Genomic DNA, 12,157 nt, shown 5'->3' with positions numbered 1-12,157 from the left:
CAGTCCTTGTGGAGATGATCTTGTCAAGGGAGGTGGTGTCTGAGTCAGAAATCCAACTGAGGTATGTTGAGGGAATGGGAGGGGAGAAATTTGAGATAACCTGTATTTAAAATGCTCTTGATAAATTTTTCTTGGTAAGGAAACAAAAAAAGAGGTGACAACTGGAGGAATAAAAAACTCAGGGAAGAGTTCTTTTGATTTGTTTTGGGTTTTAGTATGGTTGGTACATGATGTTTCATTAGTTTTAGGTGTACAACATGGTGATTCAACTTCTCTGTACCCTATGCTGTGCTCACCACAAGTGTAGCCATCACCTGTCACCATACAACACTATTACAATATCACTGGCTATACTCCTTATGCTGTGCCTTTTATTCCAGTGACTTCCTTAACTAGAAGCCTGTACCTCCTGCTCCCCTTCACCCAATTCAGCCCTTCACTTCCTTGCCCCTCCCCCCACCCCCTTCCCTCTGGGCACCATCAGTTTGTTCTCTGTATTTGTAGGTTTGATTCTGCTTTTTATTTATTTATTTGTTTGGATTTTTGGGTTCCACATGTGAATGAAAGCATGTAGTCTTTCTCAGTCTGATTTATTTTAGCATTATACCCTCGAGGTCTATCCTTGCTGCAAATGGCAAAAATATCATCCTTTTTATGGCTGAGTAATATTTCACTATATATAATACTCTATGTCACATCCTCCTAATTCATTTGTCTGTCAGTGGACACAGATTGCTTCCATATCTTGGCCATTGTAAATAATGCTACAGTAAACATAGGGGCGCATATATCTTTTCAAATTAGTATTTTTGTTTTCTTTGGGTAAATACCCAGTAGGAAAATTAATGGATCATATGGTATTTCCATTTTTTATTTTTTGCAGAAAACTCCATTCTGTTTTCTACAGTGTCTGCACCAATTTATGTTCCTATCAATAGCGCACAAGTGTTCCCTTTTTCTTCACATCCTCATCAACACTTGTTATTTCTTATCTTTTTTTTTATTTTAGCCATTTTGATAAGTATAAGGTGACATCTCACTGTGATTTTGATTTGCATTTCCCTGATGATTAGTGACGTGGAGCATCTTTTCATGTATCTAAAGAGTTTGTTTTCTTAAGATAATGAAATATTAGAGAATATTTGTATGAAGATGTGACTAATTCAGGATGGAGGGAGAAATTCTGTGTTTAAAATTATGTGTTTGAAAGGGGTGGGGAAGTAAATTCATTTAGTTTTACTAATGGAGGTCCTTACTAATTAGTAAAATTATGTGAAATTATGAAGTAGTTTTCAAATAAAAGAAAGAGATTAGATAGATCATGATCCATAGCTCAGCAACACTGATATTCATCTTGACTGGACTTGAAATTTGTTATATGCTTGATGTTTAAGAGACTAATGTGTAAAAGATACTTTTTCTTTCAAAGATATATAATTAGCTCAGATGATTTTCATAACAATAAGATATCTGGGTATTTTCCCTCTAATATTAGCATCTTACTTCTTAATAGATCCTGGGGTATCTAGGATAAAACTATATTGAGAGAAGACTTACTAATTCCTTCTACAGATGAAAAAGTAGAAATCTGACCAGATTCATACAGATTGCCTATTTTTTTTCAACTCATTCAGTTCTGTTTAATTTTAAACAGACATAGGGGATTTTTAGTCATTTGGGGGTTTTGTTTTGTTTCATTCTGAGTGCTCAGCATTTGGACCCTGGTTCTGTTTAGGGTCCTCCTCCCAGCACAGTAGGTAAAAATGCCAAATACATATATTTTTTCCTCTCAACCCTGAAACTAGAGTAGTCCATCTTACCCACTGGGACACTGCATACCAAACAGATGACGTCAGGGGAGCATAAAAGTATGGAATTAATTCCTTTGGTAGCATCCAGTGGCTAGTGGCCACAGCAGCTGCATCCTAACCAAACTTCCTGAGGTATAAAATGTGCTGCCCTTCTGGTCATCTAGCTCCTGGATCTCCATACATGGCATTAATTATGAGAACTGTCCAAATTATTTCCTATAAATTCCTTTCCTCTGGGAGTTAGCCAAGGCTTTCTTTCCTACTGCTTTCCAATGAAGATCCCCGAGGGCTGCACTAAGATGCTCCTAACTTACCATCCTCTAGCCAACCCGAAAGCTTCTTCCTCCAACGATTCATCTAAGTCTTGGAATCTCCGCAAGCCCAAATCGTACTCATGGTTTCTCCTTTGCACTGGGTCTCATTTGGCTCACAAGGATCCAAATCTTGGTCACCCAAGGTTGGTCTTAGAGTCAGGCAGAGGAAAAAGACTGAATGAATGAGTATAAGAATACTGACATCTCAAGCATACATCCAAGAAAATAGAATTCATTTTTGTTTCACCTTTGTGTGCCACTTTCCTCAATGGCTAACCAGTGCAGTGCACATAGATTTTCAGTTAGTATTTGTCAAATAAGCAAATCCAGGAAAAAATGATAAAACAGTAAAGAATCATGAAGAGAAAGCTGAAATAGGGTCAAGAAATAAGGGATTCTCTTCCTTTTTCTATGACCTTAAAGTACTCTCTGGCATCATTTTCCTTCTTTGTAAAATGAAGAGGCAAAGTAGCTGAGTACCCTTTAGCTCAGGAACTCTCTGATCTGGGAATAAATACACTTAAAATTGGGTATGAGGACTCAGAGCTCCATTATGCACGTTTAAAAAAATGTTTCATTAGTGAGAAAAAAATGGGGTTTTATCTCATGTATTTTTCCCAGCACTCAGCAGAATAAATGTAGGTTTTATTAATTAGTAAAATTGTAAATGCCACTGTGTTCACATTTGCTCACAGAAGCATGAGTTCCCACAGGAAGGTGCTGAGGACCTGCCAGGAGAACTGTACACCTATTGAAATGTTAGGGGCCCAGCACACCCATATTCCCACAGCACTTCCTAAGGCTAGGCTAGCCCGTCCTTCTCAGGGTTTAACTCACTGCTGCAAATTGCCCAGCTGGGTTTTAATTAAAGTTCTGCTCCCACTTTCCCTTGAGTTTTTCTATCATTTATCCTTCTCTCCCCTCCTTCTCCCTTGGTTACCTCTATCCTTTCCCTTAACTCCCTCCACACAGGCCCAGAGTGAAGAAAGCTGACAATAATGAGGCCCCAGGAACTGGTTCAAAGCCTGCTGTAAAACTTTTTAAATTAAACCCTTGAGATTTTAATAGTTATAATTAGAATGCATGATATGAAGTGAACTAACAACTAGCTGGCATAATTCTGTGCCCACGGGTCTACAGGGCTCTGGGTGCTGATGCCCAGGCAAGGAGCTATTTTCTACCAATGGCCATCCTGTCCTGAAAGTAGGCAAAGTCTTCCTTGAACCTTTTAGGAAGGGTCCCAAATTCTCCTCTTGTTGAACAGCTAGCATGTGTTTAATTTTCCACTATTAGAATCCATTGCTTTGATGAAGGTCTATGGAGATAAGTCTTTGCATTTGGGAAAATTTCCTCAAAATAGATTCCTAGAAGTGGAATTAGAGACTTGAAGGGCAGAAATATACTGAGGATTCATATAAAGGCCAAATTCCTTTCTTCTTATTCATTCATAGAAGCAAGTATTTATTGGGCATCTGTATGTGCCAGGTACTCTTTGGGGTACTGGAGTATGTCAACCAGACAGACAGTCTATGATCTTATGGAGTGTCTGCTCTAGAAGTTAAATTTATTTGAGAGAGAGAGAGAGTGCGCAAGTGCATGTGAGTAGGGGGAAGGAAGTTAAGACAATAAACATGTAAGAAAAAAATATACAATATAATTATAAATGGTAGCAAGTTCCATAAATACACATAAAATGGGATGATGTAGAATGAGGATTGGGTTCTTCCCTTCTTTCATGCCCTCATACAATTATCAGCAGGTTTGGTTGGCTTTATCTTGTACACAAACAATTCAATTTCTCTCTCCACCTTCTTGCTACCTTCCTAATGCCAGTCATCATAACCTTTTGCCTGGAATTTCCCAATACCTTCTTTTGTCTTATCTTACCCCTCTATGTTCTATTCTCCCCACAGCCATCTGATTGAGTCTTTCACAGTGTAAGTCAGATCTTATAACTCAGCTGCAAAAGTACTTCAAATAGCTTCCCCTTTCTTAGACTAAAATCCAGTCACGTCATGCCCTATAAAGTGGGCCCCAGCCTGGACACTGCTACCTTTGCTCCTGTCTCTACCATTGCCCTGCCTCCATGTGCTCCTCTCCAGTTCTAGCTGTGATTCTGGCCCCAGGGCATTTGCACTTGCCCTTTTCTCTGTTTGGAGTGCTCTTTTCCCAGCTTTTTCTCATTTCTTCAGTTCTTTGCTCAAATATTATCTTTTAAGGAAAATAATCACTGGCCATCCCAAACAATCACATGGCTTCCATGTCTTTTTTCTGCGTCTTGTTTTAGTGTTCATGATTGTGCTTATCCTCACTTGAAAAACTTATTTGTATATTTTATTTGTTGACTATTTTCACCTACTGAAATGGAAATTTTATAGGTAAAGGACTTTATTTGTTCTATGCACTGCTGCATCCACAGTGCCTAAATTGATACCTGGTTCAGTATTTGTTGAATGAATGAACAAACCATCACATGCAAACTATGCTCATTAATGATCTGTTTCAACCTGGTAAGATATTTTAGGGATATGCTGTAGGACTAGATAATGTGCCTTTTCTTGTTTTTCATTTTTTTTTGTTTTTCATTTTTATCACTGATATAGATCAAGAAATACTAGAGGATTTTTTAAAATGATGTAAAAAATGATCTGTTATCAGAATTATCTGCAGCAATGTTTATCTAACTGCATATCACTAACCATTAGTAGGCAGTAAATACAGTTTATCAAGTTGTGAATAACTTTTTAACACATGAGACTATAGCCAGGCTGGAACAGAATGGAATTGAGTTGGGGTGGCAGGGAGGATGAAATGTATCACTTGTAGTACAGGTAAGTTATTTCGCAAAAGTTTAATTATATATATCTGGGTTTTTGTGCACCTAGTAGACTATGATGTAAAATATATTTATGGTAAGTCATAATTTTTTTAAAGTTTAAAACTTAATGACCTAGAATGTTAATTCTTGGAAATTGATCCAGAATCCTCAGGAGATAATAAAATAACAGCAAGAAACAATAAAATGGAAAAGCAATAAAAGAGAGAGAAAGAATCAATAAAATAAAGAGCTAGTCCTTTGAAAAACATCAGTAAATTAATACCTGACCAGCTATACTGGCCATGATAAGAAAAGACAAATTACCAATTTTAGGAATAAAGGAGGCTCATTGAAGAGCCTAAAGATATTTATACTCATAAAGATTAAACAGACATGTTCTTTGAAAGAAATACTAGTAAAACTCACTGAAGAGGAAACAGACTTCTTAAAGAATCTTATATTCTTTTTTAAAAATTAATTTTTAATTTGTGATTAAAAACCTTCCAAGAAAAAAACCTCCAGGCTAGATGGCTGCACTGGCAAGTTTTTTCAAACATTTCAGAAAAACAATATCAATTCTATTCAAATTTTTCCAGAAAATAAAAGAGGAGGGAACACTACCAAGATTATTTTATGAGACCAGTATTACCTTACATTAAAAACAAAGACATTAAAATAAAACTACAGATCAAATATCCTTCATCAGCCTAGATATGAAAATCTTTAATAAAATAGTAGCAATTGCAATCCAACAATATGTAAAAATGGTAAAACATCATGGCCAAATAAGATTTATCTTGGCAAACAACAAATACCCACCATTTGCTTCGACGTGGATGGAACTGGAGGGTATTATGCTGAGTGAAATAAGTCAGTCGGAGAAGGACAAACATTCTATGGTCTCATTCATTTGGGGAATATAAAAAATAGTGAAAGGGAATAAAGGGGAAAGGAGAAAAAATGAGTGGGAAATATCAGAAAGGGAGACAGAACATGAGAGACACCTAACTCTGGGAAATGAACTAGGGGTGGTGGAAGGGGAGGTGGGCGGGGGGTGGGGGTGACTGGGTGACGGGCACTGAGGTGGGCACTTGATAGGATGAGCACTGGGTGTTATTCTATATGTTGGCAAATTGAACACCAATAAAAAATAAATTTATAATTAAAAAAAGATTTATCTTGGCATGCAAGGATAGTTAAAACATTCAAAAGCTAATCAAATTAATTCATCAATCACATTAGTAGACAAAAGAAGAAAAAAACTGATATGCTTATTCCTAAAGATGCAGAAAATAATTTGACAAAATCCAGCATCTATTCATAACAAAAACTCTTAAGAAGTTGATAATGGAAGGGCATTGCCTCAAACTAAGGAAGAACATCTACGAAATGGCCTGCTTACATCATAGTTAATGGTGAAAGGAATGTTTTGACTCTTATGGGTCATAATATTGGAAGTTCTATTCATTGCAGTAAGGGAAGACATAGAAATGAAAGACATAATGACATACTGATTGGAATGAAAGAAATAAAAATGTTTCTCTTCACAGATATGTATTTAGAAAATTCCAGTCCATGAGAATTATAACTGAAAAGTAAGTTCAATGAAAGATAGAAGGCCAATATATGTTCAATTGTCAAAATCAGTTGTGTTTCTGTATATATTGTTTATATTACCAACAGAAATTGGAAAACTTCAAGTAGTATCATTATAATAGAACCAAAAAAAATACAAAATATTTTGGTGTATTTTAGGACTAAAATTTTAACAAAATGTATTTATGATCTGTGTACTGAAAATTCCAAAACACTGATGGAAGAAGTGAAAGACCTCAAAAAAATCTAAGATATATCTTGTTCATGAGTTGAAAGTCTCAGTGTTGCTATGATGTCAACTCTGCCTCAATCGTTCTATACATTCAATGCAATCTTAATATCATAGCAGTAATTTCTTGTAGAAATTGAGAGGCTGATTCCAAACTCCCCAGGGGAAAAATCAAAGGAACTGCAAGAACTGGAACAATTTTGAAAAAGACAAACTTGGAGGACTAAACTACTTCATTTCAAGACTTAAGACAGCATAGCATTGGTGAAAGCATAGACACATAAATCAATGTAAAAAAGTAGAATCCAGGTATAGACTTACACATAAATATCAACATATTTTTCCACAGATATGTAAAGGGAATTCAACGGAGAAAGAATAATCTCGTCATAGGACATTGAGATCTGTGGTTTGTTGTTACACAGCAATAGCCAACTAGAACACAAATTGGTACAGAATTGTAGGGCACTGCCATAACATAGTAATCAACTGAAATATGCAATATTGGCTTTGGGCTACAAGGGGACTGTTAGCAGAAGCTGGAAAAAAACTTGCGGCATTATTATATCGAGGCAAAACACTTAGCATATATGTTGCCTGTGGTAACTTGTAAGGCAGAAACTGTAGCTGATGAAATTATAGCATTTGGCAAAGAGATTTAAAGAAGAATGGAATGTTGAAAGATGAGCTGACTGCTACTAGCTACGTTGTTAAGGTACTGCCTGAAAGAGCTGAACTGAGGAAAGAACTAATCAGTTTGCAAGAATTTAGAGGGAATTTAGTGAGCTCTGAATGTGTAGGGTTGAATAATGAGGTAATTTCTTACCATATCAAAGGTAGACAACTATTACACAGTCTCAAACTAAACACCAAATCAAGAGTGAAATTGGGTGAGATATTATCAGAAGCTAATAGAATTGACTGGAAGCCCATAGAATCACATCTGAAATCGACAGGAGTGAAGGCAGTTTTTGGAGTCTAGAAGGCAAGAAGATCAGGAATTATTTAATAGATAAAGGGATCTAGTTAGGATACCATGGATAGGATGAATGAATGCCAATTATCTTCAGCCTTGTGTTACATCTTCTGAAGGTTTAAATCCCGAGGAGTAAGAATCAAAGTAGTTCAGCATGGGTCACACACCCACCCCTTGAGTAGGAAAGGACAGGATCTGTGGTTAGGGGAACTATGGGAGAGTTAAATGCTAAAGCAAATTTGGCCATTGTCAGGAAGTAAAATATATGAAAAGAAGAAAAAAAAAACTTCTGTACTTGGTAACTACACATGCATTGCAGAAGATGGTGAAGAAGTACCTCTCAAGACTCTTCCATTTACCATAGGAGTTCACTTCTGCTTCCCCTCAAACCTCTCTAAAATGACAAGTAAGGGACGTAAAACGTATAAATCTTCAAGCTTAGCTGCTTTCTGCATTGTTCCTCTCCATTGAAAAGAAAGTGAAATGGAGGGTGCCTGGGTGGCTCAGTCAGTTAAGCATCTGCCTTGAGTTCAGGTCATGATCCTGGGGTCCTAGAATAGAGCCCTACACTGAGCGGGGGGGGGGGGGTGTCCCTGCTCAGCAGGGAGCTTGCTTGCTTGTCCCTCTCCCTCTGCCATTCTCCCTGCTTGTCCGTTCTCTCTCTCTCTCTTTCTCTCTCAAATAAATAAATAAAACCTTTTTAAAAAATGGGAATGATGATGACAGTAACAAAATTTTTGACTTCTTCAAAATAAATAGACCTGTAACCAACTTAGCAGACCAAGGAAACAGAAACCTAAGCTGCAAATACAGTAGCCCTGAAGCCCAGATTTATACTTCAGATTATTAGGACATCTCTGGAATTAGAAAGATTGAGTTTTGAGGGTTGGCTTAAAAGTCTTCACAGAAGCAATCAGATCCCTACAGTCAATGAGCTGCCCCTATTCCACCTAAGGGGTAGAAGAAGACAGGAGAGGTTCAATTGGCAGAGTTCTGTATCCAAGGACACCATACATATCCCAGAACAGGGCTGGTATGCTGAAAATAGGCACTGAGTGAAGTTTATTTCTCATCTCACTCCCAGCTCACCTTCCTCATCAGATTCCCAGGGTGCTGGCAGCCAGGCTTATGCCCTACCAGCTAGAGATTAGGGAATTCATCCTGAGTACCCTGAGAAGTCAGCAGAACAGACTTACAGATCCCGACATGTAGAGGTCCCACATTGAAGAAACTGAGGCCTCACTCAATTACTGACTCCCACCAATCAATAAGCTTTGTCTATACATACTGTGATTCTAGATAGTTTTTATTGATATTATGAAAAAAAAGTTAGGAAGCACCTGTCATTTTAAAAACCTCTACTATCAGAGAAAATATACACACAAAAAGAAATCTCAGAGGAAGAAAAGAAATATATTACCCCCAAAGAAGATATTATAAAATATACATAAGAGATATTACAAAGTTTATATTTCCTCAGAGGAATTAGGAAAGATATTACATCTATCAAATAAGAACAAATAGAACATTATATCACAGACCAAAAAAAAAAGGAACACCAGAGAATAAAATGTTCTTTAAAATCAAATATTTGGAATGCCTGGGTGGCTCAGTGGTTGAGTGTCTGCCTTTGGCTCAGGTAGTGATCCCAGAGTCCTGGGATCAAGTCCTACATCAGGCTCCCCATAGGGAGCCTGCGTCTCCCCCTACCTATGTCTCTGCCTCTCTCTGTGTCTCTCATGAATAAATATATAAAATCTTTAAAAATATAAAAAATTTTAATAAATAAAATCAGATATTTGACAGCAGAAATGAAAAATTCAATGAAAGAATCTGAAGACAGTCAAGAAAATCTCCCACAAGTAAAGCAAAAATAGAGGAAAAACTAGAGAAAATATATACTTAAAAAAGAAAGAACAAGAGAGCAGTCCAGAAGATTCTGGAACGAGAATATTCCAGAATCAGGAGTTCAAAAAAAAAAAAAAAAAAGAACAAAGAAAATGGAGGGAACAACATTATCCAAAACATAATCAATAAATATTTCCCTGAATGAAGACCTTGAGTTTCAATATTGAATGGACTCACCAAAGTCCTCATGATCCATTCTAAAAATGGCCCTACCATGCCACTGTTGTCATGTTTTAAGTTACTCTGGAAGAAGAGAAAATACCAAGTGTTTTCAGAAAGAAAAGAAAAATAGGTTATATGAAAAGAGCTAATGATCAAAATAAGATCATACTTCTCCAAAGCAACACCGGCAGCCAGCAACAATGGAATGAAATTTCACAATGCTAAGGAATAAGATTTTTCAGCACAAAATTTTATACCTACCCAAAATAGTAATCCACTCTTTGGACAGATAAGAACATTAAGAGACATTAAAGGCTTCAATGACTTTTTAAAGTAAGTTTGTAGGGGAATATTTGCCAACCAATTAGAGAATAAAGGAGGGAGACAGAGAGAATGATCCAGCATCCAGGGAACAGGGATCCAATAGAAAATGAAAGTCACGCTCAACATGGTGCTAAAGAAAGATGCCAGGAGGACAGCTGTGAAGTGAGCAAAGACCAACTAGTCCATCTTGGAGCAGGAGTTTTGAGCTCCAGGAGAGACGTCTCCACGACACCTGGCAAACTGACACATTCCTGATTTGTTCAAATGCACTCCATGAATCAAACTTTTGGTTCCATGTTCCAGGAAGAAATAGTGATAGCTACACAGAAAGCTGAGCGAATCAAAAGATGATGTAATTATTGACTCAAGGGGAAACAAAGGTTTTACATGAAAGGAAATATAATAATTGGCAGTAACAGTATAATCTATGGCTCATCCATGAATAATATTAACATAATTACAATAAGGTACACTGCAAAAATCATCCTATACCAAAACCATGAAGTAACTATTATATAATGAAAGGAAGTACTTGTGTTTTCCTCTCCCATGTTTGTACTGGAAAGGACTATAAGAAAACCAAATGCCCATCTTCCACAGTGGGAAGTTGAGAAATAATATGTGAAATTGGAAAAAAAAAATCAACCAAAAATAGATTAAGATTTTTTTAAAGTACACTGCCAGAAGAAATAATTAAGAGTTGACATTGAGGGGTGCCTGGGTGGCTCAGTTGGCTAAACATCTGTCTTTGGCTGAGGTCATGATCCCAGGGCCCTGGGATTAAGCCCCACATTGGTCTCCCTACTCAGCAGGGAGTCTGCTTCTCCCTCTGCCTGCTGCTCCCCTTGCTTGTGCTCTCTCTGTCAAATGAATAAATAAAATCTAAAAAAAAAAAAAAAAAAAGAGCCAACATTGAGAAGTCAGAGGTAGGCAGGGGTGGGGTAGGGGACTGATACTTTTTTCAATCTTAGATAATTATTTTTTAACTGATCAAAATAAAACTTCAACTATAAAAGAAGAGTATTTTCCTGCCAGAAGCCTGAGGATGATGTGGGATATGTGGTAAGACTCATGACACAGACTTACAAGGACTCATACAGCCAACAGCTGGGAGATGCGTCTGACCTGCTGGCCATGCACAGCGAAGCCACCAGAGCCATGCCCTTGTCTAGCTCCTCCTGGGGAATAAGACTGCCTTCTGAGAAGCCTTCACAGAGCTGCAAAGGGCAGCAGAACCATCCAGATGAGATTATAGACGGAAGTGAGAAGAGATTGTCCTGCAGCCATTAGCTCTAAGACAAAATTCCTCTAGGCATCTAGGAGTCAGTAACGAGAGTGAATTTTAGATTTGAACCTATCTAAAGGCCTTCTAAATTTAAGATACATGCCCCTGAATAAGCACGGAGGGTTGATCTGCAAGGTAAAGAATGTGGACTGGGGATTGCTGTTGCTCTGTGGTAAATACATTAGGATGAGTAAGAAAATAATACTAATCCATGATATTTAGTGACTTATCTGTGCCCTGCATTGTACTCACTGCTTCACGGAACCATCCCTTTGTGTCCTTGCTATAACCCTTTACACTGGCACAAAGGAACACTGGTTGGACACTCACCACATCTCACGTATCCTGTTAAATTCCATTCAATCCTCATAACAGCTTTCTAGTCCAGGTATAGTTGCTATTTTGCCTATTTTATAGATGGAGAAACTGAGAAACAGCAAAAAAAATCATTTCCCCAATGGTACACAGCTAATAAAAGTCCATACCAAATTCAAAGGGTGTGATTCACAAACCTATACAAGAATGAAGTATGTGTTGCTAGCCTAGAGCAATGCTACCTATAGCAACACATGACAAACTGGGGCTCAGAGAATCCTTACAAACCAAGGCCTCACAGTCACAGTGGAGTGGAGCCAGGCCCTCAAATCCAGCCTTTGCTGAACCCAAGGCCCACCTGGCATCACGATGTCATGCTGCCTCCATAATAGAGAATCTAATAGAATAAGGAAAGCAAG

The 12,157-nt window shown here is 37.5% G+C and overlaps 1 long non-coding RNA gene across 1 annotated transcript in view; it reads right to left on the bottom strand.

The window, feature by feature from the left end:
* Nucleotides 1–12,157, bottom strand: part of LOC140605296 (uncharacterized) — a 169,868-nt gene that overhangs the window by 40,417 nt on the left and 117,294 nt on the right. The gene's annotated exons all lie outside the window — the stretch shown is intronic.

This window comes from Canis lupus, chromosome 15 (assembly GCF_048164855.1).
Source record: "Canis lupus baileyi chromosome 15, mCanLup2.hap1, whole genome shotgun sequence".
Classification (NCBI taxonomy): domain Eukaryota; kingdom Metazoa; phylum Chordata; class Mammalia; order Carnivora; family Canidae; genus Canis; species Canis lupus.
The sequence above is the reverse complement of the archived record's forward strand: the minus strand, read 5'-3'. Positions and strand labels throughout refer to the sequence as shown.